An 11053-nucleotide genomic window follows, 5' to 3' on the forward strand; every position below is an offset into this window, starting at 1 on the left:
AATATATACAAGAGAAATGTAAATGTTTTATAAAAAATATTATATAATACCTGATGGTCCTGACCTTTTCTAAATTTTTTTTCCATAATTTAGTCCAGATTATAATGCATGTATATCCGGATGAAAACTAAATAAAGGAGAGCGGAACTCTATTTTTTCCACCCTTCTTTTTGGCCGTCGTATGCGAAACTTTCTGACTTTGATTATTGTGCAAAAAACTGTCCTGCACTGGTGCTGCGACAGATGCTTGGATTAAATATATTAATTAACAATTCTCACCATGTTTCTCCTAAAAGTCAATCACATATCTTTCCCAAGGAAGCAGCCGCAGCCGCAGCCCCTCTTAATTTTGCCAGCTCACTCTTGTTCTGTTATTCATTTATATGTTGACGTCATTCTTACTTATTATTGGTGAGAGGGACTGAGGGAGCATGGTTGTAAAATTTTCCCAAGAAAACCGCTTTTTCATGCTTGGTGGATAAATCTCCACAAAACCTGTATCGAAATAGGACAGTAGTGGGATTTTATTTTTCATCGTGTGACATTCCTTTTCTTCGGCTAAGTATGCTTGTTAAATGGTTTATACTGTCTTTACCAAAAATGGAATGCTTTATCCCGTACGATGTATTTCATTTATAGTTCAGGCCTGGACACATGCTTTCTATAATTGTGGATATAGATAGCCGTATGCCCGTATATTGTTGACCCCGTTTGAAACTTGAAAGTGAGACATGCTGTCCACTGTTGCATGGGGATTTATCATGAGATATTTTCGACTGGGTAAGCTGGATTACTACACTGGTACCGTCAACACTGTCTTAATATCGATAATCCCCCTCACACCAAAAAGGCAAAAACAAAAGAAACATGAACACCCATAAACACACACCTCGTAGGTTTTCTTTAGTTCGAGTGGAATGTTGTGGAGGGATGGCACTCTCTTCAAAACTAATGTCATCCTAGGGCTGGCAACGAGTTTTTATGGGAACAGAAATATGTACTCCAGAAATACTCTCTGTCCCTATCTCCTATCACGACGGGTAATAGAAATTTCATATTCGTTGGATATTTCAATATCTACAAATATGTACGGGCTTAAAAAAAATAACAAATAAAAAAATTATAAATTATAATACAAAACCAATAACTCATAATTATGTATATTATTTTAATTTGGCATCAAACAGTATTGTAACAAATTCACAACAAACTCAATGTTATAATAAAGTCAGTAATATAACAAAGTTAGCATGATAACAAATTCAGTATTATAACAAATATTTACAATTTTACAATAAACTCAGTATTATAACCTAATATCTCAATTTCAAAGTAATAAAATTTAAACTCTAAACCTAAGTTTAATTTCACATTAACAAAATTCAAACTCTAAATTTAATTTCATAACAATTTTATAGATGAATTAAAAATCAAAATATATATTAAAATCAATTTCATCCATTAACAAAAATATCCAACTTATTGCAAGGTCGCTACGAAAAAGAGTTGTCGTTGTTAGTAGAGGTGGCGCAGAGTCGTCGTGGAGAGAGGCATCGTTGAGCAAAGTCTTGCTGGAGCACAGTTGTGGTCGAGGTTGTGGATTTGAGGCTTCGTCGTGGAGCAAAAGTGCCGTTGCCATCGTGGAGCATAGGCGTTAGTTGCTGGAGCAGAATTGAAGTCGACATTGCAGATACGAGGCTCGTCGCGGAACGGAAGTGGAGGCAATGACGAAGCTGCAGTGAGTGACGCAGCAATAAAAAAAATTGAGCCGCGGCAACAACAACGACGCAAGGGCCTACCAAAGAGGACCTGGTGAGGTAGTGAAAAGGAGGAAGGAGAGACTAGTGAGATTTTGAGAGAGTGTGTGAAGTAACTGAATAAGAGAGGCTGATGAGATCTAATTTGAGAGAATGGAAATATTTTGACATAATATATATATATATATAATTATTTTTGTAATTTCATATTTACGGACATTAAACCGATACATACGCAACGAGTACTTATAATATATATATGAAATTATTTTTATAATTTCATATTCACGATTATTTTTATAATTTCATATTCACGAACATTAAACCGATACATACGCAACGAGTACTTATAATATATATATGAAACTATTTTTATAATTTCATATTCACGAACATTAAACCGATACATATGCAACGAGTACTTCTGTCTTTGTTTTCATTCCGTTTATTATACGGATATCCGGTACTTGTCACCTGCAACAAAATGCTTACCAGACTGATCTTCAACGGGTAAATTTTAGATATCCACTCCCGCTGGAGAAATGGCCATCCCAAACATTGGGAAGAAGAAAAGCTTAAATGTGGTAAATTCCATCTTTTCATCGTCAATTAATTTTGTATTCCATGTTTAGTATATTTGTCTGAAAAAAACACCACTTTTAACATAGGTTCTTAAAGATCACATGGTAAGTTAAACCTTAATATATTTATCGGTCATGCTGTGTACATGTCTTTAGGGATGGGGCCCGTGAACATTGTGACACTGGCACCGACCCTAGTTAGCTGCATGTATGACAAATTTATGGTTTTGATGAAACTCCCTGGTTATTGTGTATCTTTCATGGGTCCCAGCTTTGAAAAGTTGAATCTCACGTATCTGTCTGGGTCCAGCAATAATGTAAAAGAAAAAATATTTTAATTTTAATTTTTTTAATTATTTTATAAATAAAATCATTTTAAGTTTTTATATTTTTAAAAATATATTTTTTAATTTTTACTCATTTAGAAATTTAAAATATAACAAAAAATAAATTAAGACTCTCCATTACGCATGGAAAAAATTCCCTCGCAATTTATAAGGAGTGGAAAACAAATAACAAGGATGCAAAAGCCTTTTTATGTTAATTAGTACTAATTTTGTCGCTTTTACGTGGACTTCATTCATTTAGTCACATGCTTTATGCTTCATTATCATGGTTTTCGTATTTTTTGCCTTTATAAATCTTTTCTCTCACTAATTTTTTGGGAGTCATTTAGATAAAGATGTCAAAAATATATTTTTTTAAATAATTTTAAAAAATTAAAATTTAATACATATAATCAATTAAATTATATTATTTTTATTAGTTGATAGGAACATCCTCCGATATTTATTAGTTTTTTTCTTCTTGTTATTCTTTTTTCCTTTTCCTTTTTGTTCGCTTGTTTGTTTTTTTACTATTGCTGCGAGAAAGGTTTGGTGGCTTGAGGAAAATAAATATGACTTTCATATGTGTGGAGCTTGTTTGTTGCTAAAAGACATCCAATTAAATATTGTCAAGTAATTAAAAAATATTTAATATAATCACTTAATATTTCAAAAGTCATATAATTATAAGCACATGATTGAGTGATTGACTAAGTGGCTTTTATGCTATATTATGAATTTTATAAGTTGGTGATGTAATATATTGTCTCAACTCGGTGTGTGGAGACATTTACAAATTATAAAAAAACAAAGCTTGAATATTAAGAAAACATGTAAAATAATAAAGTAAAAAGTTAACATTTTTAAAAAAGTTCTCTCTATATTAAGCTTTTTCAAAAAATATTAAAAGAAAAAAAAAAAGAAAACAATTATTCTTCTATAAATAATCCAAACAGCCACGACACCATCCACCTCCACCTCCACCAAAAGATCTTTATACCATTCTTCTTTTACTCTATTTGTTATATGTTTTTTTTTTCTTTTGTAAATTATGATTTAAAAGAGAATGTAAGTAACCAAGTTGGGTTGGTCTAGTGGTTAGCTCACTAGTCCGCTTAAGCAAGTGTCGGGGGTTCGAATCCTGCCTTGTGTATGCAGCAACCCATTGGCCAGCGGCAAACCCTTAAATGGAGCTCAGTACCGCGACGGATTAGTCCTTGACTTGTCGGGTTGGGAGATACCGTGGGAAACAAAAAAAAAAGAGTGACATCAAATCTTCAATTTTATTATTAAGAAATAATTTTACTAAAGCAAAAACTAGAGTATCAATTTTTCCTCTTATTTTTAATAAATAAATAGCCCAATCGAAAACGTGAAATTCATTTTTTTTTTGTTTTAGAACAAATAAAAAAAGTAATATTAATTTTCTGATATCCTACCGTCGCATCTCCATCTCCCCTGAAACCTGCAAAGTGCCATCGCTAGCTTCGCCCCTGTTCCCAATGAGCGAAAAGGCTGTCCGTTGCCCCCATTGTGCTGCGCACAGCTGCACCGCCCTACTGCTTCCATGCGACGCACATTTCTGCCGAGGAAGAAGGCCGCTTGTCATACATTCGCACCGTAACGACGCAATGCGTCTCTACTTCGTCCTCGTCTTCATTCACCTAAATGACCCAAATAAATATCCACATCTTAGTGAAAAAAGCATTCACATACATAGTAAAATAAACATCTCGCGGAGCATGTGCAGGTAGAATCAAATAAATCAAGTAAAATACCAATGATATACCCAAATAAATCTCCACTTTAAAATGAAAAAAAACCATTTCATACATAGTAAAATGAACATCCGACTTAGTTGATAAGAAACAAGTAACGAGACAATAGCTGCGGGGCACCAAGGTCACGATACAGCCAAGGACGGATCCAGAAATATTATTCTGGAGGGGTCAATAACATGTATAATATTAAAAAATTATACAAAAAAATTATATAATGTAAAATGTATTACAAAAATATATCGATAGAGAACATATTTTAAAGTACAAAAAATATCTATGTACTTTTTATTAACGAAGTGGTCGATTTTTCGTATCATAAAATTTATTGATAATATAATCTGTATCAAATTTTTCAGCAATTTTCTTTTCAATATAATTAAAAGACAATTAGCAAGAAATTAACTTTTCATTTTGTTTATGAGTTATTCTTCACAATATTCATCGCTAAAAAAGATCTCTCTGTTGTAATAGTTGAAAGAGAGAGAATTAATACCAAATGAATCAAGAAAGACGCTCACAAGAAAAAAAACCCACTTTATGGGATTTGAAAAATTTTATTTAATTAAAAAATATTAGTCAGATTTTTTTAATATTGTTACTTACTTTTTTAGATATTAAAAATCATTAATATTTAGGTTAGGCTGGACTTTTATTTATATTAAACTAAATACTAAATAAATTTAAAAAAAAATTAAATCATACTTAATAACTTATTACTATTAATATTTATTTAAAAAAATTGGGAGGGTCGAGGCCTCCACTCGCCCCCCTGTATGTCCGTCCCTGCCGCCTGACTAAGACCTGCAAGATAACCATAGCTTGCTTCAAATGAGAAGAGAGTGAGGGTTTCATTGACACTATTCACCTCAAACTTCCCAAGCTCATAACTTGAGCTACGGAGCTCTGATCACTGCACCGTTTGCGGCCATGCAATCACCACGAAGAGCTCTACAATACCCACTCAAGAAATAGATAAGGAAATCTCAATTTCCCTCTCAGCCTTTCTTTCCAAAAATTCGAAAATCTAAGCTTTGATTTTGAGTAGATTTTGTGTTTTTAATTGTTTAGGTGGTGTCTAAGGTCAGGCTATTGATGGTTTGTACTCCAAACACTATCGAAAAAGGTAAGGTTGCCTTATCCCTTGTGAATTGTGCATATAGAAACCCTAGGTATTGATTTTATGAATTAATTGTGTATAGCTTGATAAATTGTGATATTTGGGAGCATTTGGAGTTGAATTGGTGGCTTGGTTTGAGCTTGGAGTGACCAATTGGTGATTTTGTGCACATTGGAAATTGGCCAAGGTATGGTTTTGGTTTTTTTTATGTAATATATAATATTTTTGGACACTTAGGCTAGTGACCGATATGATAGGTTGGGTTGAATTGATTGTTGGATTTGATAATGTGTGATGATGTTAATGCTTGTGATGGTTTTGATGTGTTGAGATGAGGATTATGATGAGGTTTGATAAATGAATCTTACGAGTAGTGAGATTTGGTGCAAGTTGTTAATATTGAATATTGATGTGTAAATTATGCAATTGTTGGGTCAAAGAGGTGGAATTGGTTGATATAGGTGTTGAAATTATTGAAATGTGATGGAAAGGTAAAGTATAAAATTTGGTAGTATTTTATGGTGAGATGGAATAGGCTTTTAATTGTTTTGGTTGTGAACTTTAAGGTGTTGGGAACTTAGTAAACTATGGTGAAAACCAGCTTTTGGGTGAACTTTGATAGATCATATCTTTTGCTATGGTTTTTGAGATTGAATGAATTTTATATCAAATTAAAGATAATTTAAAGAGCCTTAAAATGGAAATGCTCGTTCTTCCGGAATAATACTTCATAGTGACTACTTTAACGATGAGTGATTCATTCAATGGCAAGGCTATAAGTGATTAAGCCATGGGTCATGGTCATTAATCTCCGTGGTCCAAACCAAATACCAGGACGTTGATCATTCAATCTGGACGAGGTGAAGCTCACATAATTCAATATCTGTTGATCCTACTCAAAACGCCACAGACAATGTCAGATCTTTCGGATCGGAGAATGATGCTCTATGGTTCTTGTTCTGGAGCCACAAGAACCTCAATTACCCTAACTAACGAGATTTCATGAGACACATATCCCAATTAGTTCAAGTAACTTGTTGGAACCTGTGATGTACTCTCAAACTGTAGCTCAATACTATCCGGGTCAGGACTCATAAAGAACTCATGTAGAATAAGGGGTCATACTGTCGTTTTACCCCAGATTCATAAAGATGAAGAATAAAAATACACCATAAAATATAATCAAACATATATTAAAGTACAAAAGTAATTATATTAATCCATGGGAATGAGCAGAGCTCCTATCCTTAACCTATCAGGTTTAGCTGCTCATAATTTACAAAAAAGATAGTTCTGAGAAGCTGAAGATCAAAAGTTTTTAACAAAGGTGATCTTCCTTCTATTTATACTAATAACTAGACCTAAAAATAAATTAATAATAATTAGAAATTACAAAAATGAAATAATCTAAGCTAAAGGTGCGAAAATCCACTTCAAGGCTCACTTGGTGAGTGGTTGGGTTGAGCTTGGTGTCCAACTTGGAGGAGTGGGCATTGAACGCCCACTAGAGGGTGTCCACGCAGCTTTGATGCTCCCCTGGTGGCATTGAATGCCAGTCTTGGGCATTCAACGCTGACTTAGGTCCTTTTGGGGCGTTGAACGCCAGAAAGGGGGTAAGTTGGGCGTTCAACACCCATTTTGGGCAGTTCTTTCCAAAGCAAAGTATAATCTATTATATATTTCTGGAAAGCTTAGAAGTTAGCTTTCCAATACTATTGAGAGTGCGTCAATTTGATTTCTGTAGCTCCAAAAATGCTCGTTTGAATGCATGGAGGTCAGGATTTGATAGCATCTGTTGTCCTTTCTTGGCCTCTGAATCAGACTTTGCCAAAACTTGCCATTTTCACCCAAAAATCACCAAAAATCATAGAAAAACCACAAAAACTCAAAATAGCATCCAAAATGTAATTTTTGCACTAAAACCTACTAAAACATAATAAAACTTAACGAAATGTACTAAAAACACTGAGAAAATAGTGCCAAAAAGTGTATAAAATATCCGCTCATAAGAACACCAAACTTAAATTATTGCTTGTCCTCAAGAAACCAAAAACAAAGTAGGACTAAAGAGAATAGAAAGATACAATACATCTCAGGGTTTTCCATGAAACTCAGTTCCAAATACTGAATGGGGCTATTAGCTCTTTGCTTCTGAACAATTTTGGCATCTCACTTTCCTTTGAAGCTCAAAAGTATTGGCATCCCTTGGAACTAGAATCCGGATGATATTATTGATTTTCTTCTTTTAGCTCTTCTTGATTCTTGAATACAATTTTTTCTTTTGGGTTTGAGCCTAGCCGTGACTCTAAGCGTTTTGTTTTCCCGTATTACCACCGAATACATAAACGCCACAGGCACTTGACTGGGAGAACTCTTTGGATTCAAATTTAGCTTTGCTTAAATTCCCAGACAGTGGAGCTGAGAGTTATTAAGCATACTCTTTAGCTTTTGGATCACGACTTTAACTGCTCAGTCTCAAGCTCTTTGCTTGACACTATCACACCACAAGCATTTAGTTAGGGATATCAACTCAATTGAGCTTTTTAGGCCAATTTTTGACCCTCCTAACCATTGATACTCAAAGCCTTGGATCTTTGCTCTTTTCTTTTTCTTTTAAGCTTTTTATTTTTCTTTTTTTATTTTTCTTTTTCTTTTAGTTGCTTTTTCTTGCTTCAAGAACCAATATTTTGTTGATTTTTCAGAGAACCAATAATACTTCTCTAAATTCACTATTCTTCAAGAGCCAACACACTTAACATCAATATCAATTATGCATTGTTAATACATACATTCAGAAGATAAATGCAAGGCCACCACATCAAAATAATTGGAATAACTTAGGATAAACTTGAAACTTATATATCTCACTATTCCTTTTCATTTAAATTTTCTTTTAAGCATGGTGAGAGATACATTGGATATCTTATAACTAAAGCAAAATAAGAAAATCAAAATAGAACAGAACAAAAGACTAGATATGATCATGTACTAGATTATAAAACAGGCAGTGAATTAAAGTACAATGAAAACAAAAACAAATAAGGATGTAAAGCGACTCAACAACCTCAGTGATGGTGGCTGTTGCTCTCTCTGGAGAACCCAATGGAGCGTTTAATCTCCTCTATGTCACGGCCCTGTCTCTGCTGTTCCTCTCTCATTATCCTCTAATCTTCCCTTATCTCATGGAGGATAATAGCTTGATCTTGGTGCTCAATCCTTAGCTGATCCACAGAAGAGGTCAGCTCTCCTAAAGATGCATTCAGTTGATCCCAATAGTTCTGGGGAGGGAAGTGCATTCCCTAAGGCATTTCTGGGATCTTATTTGCAGGTGGTTGAACTGGCTCTTGCTGTGGTCCGTGCGCCTGCTTTCTCACATGCTCAATCTTCCTCTTTGTGATGGGCTTGTCCATCTCTATGAGGGTATCTCCAGCTATGCCAATTTCAGCTGAATTGCATAAGCGATATATGAGGTGTGGGAATTCTAACCTTGCTTGGACGGAGGTCTTTTCAACTACCTTGTACAATTCTTGAGGTATCACCTCATGTACTTCCACCTCATTTCCAAGCATAATGCAATGAATCATTATTTCTTGGTCAATGGTAACCTCTGATCGATTACTAGTGAGGATGATGGAGCGTTGGATAAACTCCAACCATCCTCGGGCCACAGGCTTGAGGTCAAGCCTACCCAGTTGGTAGCATTTGCCTTGTGCGTCCCTCCTCCATTGTGCTCCTTCCACACAGATGTCCGCAAGGACTTGATCCAGTCTTTGGTTAAAGTTGACCCTTCTAGTGTAGGAGTTTGGGTTTCCTAGCATTTGAGGCAATTGGAGTGCCACTCTCACACTTTCCGGGCTAATGTCCAATAGTTGCTCTCCCACCATGGTGTGCCAGTTCTTAAGCTGTGGGTTCACACTCGTGTCATGATTTTTGGTGACCCAAACATTGGTAAAAAATTCTTGCACCATTAGTGTTCCGACCTCTGAAACAAGATTGGTTAGAATTTTCCAATCCCTTCTCCAGATTTCTTGTTGGATTTCCAGATACTCCCAATTTTTGAGCTTGAAGGGGACCTCGGAAATCACCTTTTTGTGCCTTACCACATCATAGAAGTGATCGTGGTACACCTTGGTGAGAAATCTCCATGATTCCCAAGGTTCGAAAGTGGAAGCGGGAGCCTTTCCCTTTCTCTTTCTTGAAGCTTTGCCAGCCTTTGGTGCCATAGAAGAGGGTAGAAGTCAAAAAGCAAAGCTTTTGCAACACCAAACTTAAGATGGTTGCTCATCCTCGAGCAACTATGAATAAAAAGAAAGGAAAATAGAAGAAGAATAAGGAAAAATATAAAGGAAAGGGAGATGAAGGCTTCGTCCAAGTGGGGGAAGGAAGGAGGGAGAAGAGTGTGTAAAGTGTATAGGGTAAGAAGGAGAGAGTGTTTAGGTGTGAGGATAATGGGATGAATGAAGGAGTATTTATAGGAATGGGAGGGTTAGGGTTCGATTATGGGAGGGGGAAATTGGGTGAGAAACGTTTGAATTTGAAGTTGGTGGGGTTGGTGGGAATTGAATGATGGATTTATGATGGGTTTTGGGAAGAGGGAAAGGTGATTGTGTATGGGGAAGAGGAAAAGTAGGGTATACGTTTCAAGGTTTGAAAAATTAAGAGAGAGAAGGGAAGGTGGGTGTTCCGAGGGTTACCTGAAACTGTAGGTCGATCTCGGATGAGATCTTCTTTGCTAGTCGGAGATGACGTGTCCGGCTGGTGGATAGTGGCTAGAGCTGTCGCGCCTAACTTGTTGGACTAACAATGCTGCTGATCCTTTGTCACCGGAGGGTGGTGGTACCTGCAAGGGACTCCGATGCTTAAGTTAGCAAGGGTATTAAGCAGGTTTTTAGTAGAATCAGAGTATGAGTTATACCTGGGTGCTCTAGTGTATTTATAATAGTGTGGAGTGACCTTTCTAGATAGGATAAGTAATGAGAGGACTTTTTGCGGATAAATCCTTGTTGCAAGTATAGTTTCTAAACCTTCAAAAGTCCTTTCATACAAACGTTTTGGTTGTCACAAGTTACAAACCCCTTTGAAATTGATAACCGAGTATTCAAACCTCGAGTCGTCATCTCAAGGAATTGCAGGGAGGTATGTTCTTATTATTGGTTATGAGTTTGTAAATTGGGGTTCTAGAGTTTGGGCAATGCGCACAGGAATATTTTCAAGCAATAAAAATAAATAAATAACTGTAAAATAAACTCTTGGCAAGGTATGAGAACCGGAAGTCCTATCCTGGTTATCCTTATCAATTGTGATGAGAATTGGATTTTCCTCCCACTTTGTTAACCTCTAACTATGAAGGTAAGTTAAGTGGATGAATTAATTCTGATTCCTCAAGTCCTAGTCTTTCCTTAGGAAAAGTTAGAGTTAGTGGAACTCGAATTAATTCTTGAAGAATTCTAATTTTCAATCAACAATGAGTTTGATAACTCAAGAGTCTCCA

General features: G+C 35.6%; 2 long non-coding RNA genes across 2 annotated transcripts in view; one reads left to right on the forward strand and one right to left on the reverse strand.

Moving 5' to 3' along the window:
- Nucleotides 1-1966, forward strand: part of LOC110265866 — a 5923-nt gene extending 3957 nt beyond the window's left edge. Inside the window, exon 2 of the long non-coding RNA XR_002352353.1 lies at nucleotides 1490-1966. This is a non-coding gene — a long non-coding RNA (uncharacterized LOC110265866). The remainder of the gene's footprint in view (nucleotides 1-1489) is intronic.
- LOC107614281 overlaps nucleotides 1-8033 on the reverse strand; it is an 11997-nt gene extending 3964 nt beyond the window's left edge. Inside the window, exons 1-2 of the long non-coding RNA XR_001614362.2 lie at nucleotides 8023-8033; nucleotides 7082-7085 (exon numbers count right to left, since the gene is read on the reverse strand). This is a non-coding gene — a long non-coding RNA (uncharacterized LOC107614281). The remainder of the gene's footprint in view (nucleotides 1-7081; nucleotides 7086-8022) is intronic.

This window comes from Arachis ipaensis, chromosome B08, assembly GCF_000816755.2.
Source record: "Arachis ipaensis cultivar K30076 chromosome B08, Araip1.1, whole genome shotgun sequence".
Taxonomy (NCBI): Eukaryota; Viridiplantae; Streptophyta; class Magnoliopsida; order Fabales; family Fabaceae; genus Arachis; species Arachis ipaensis.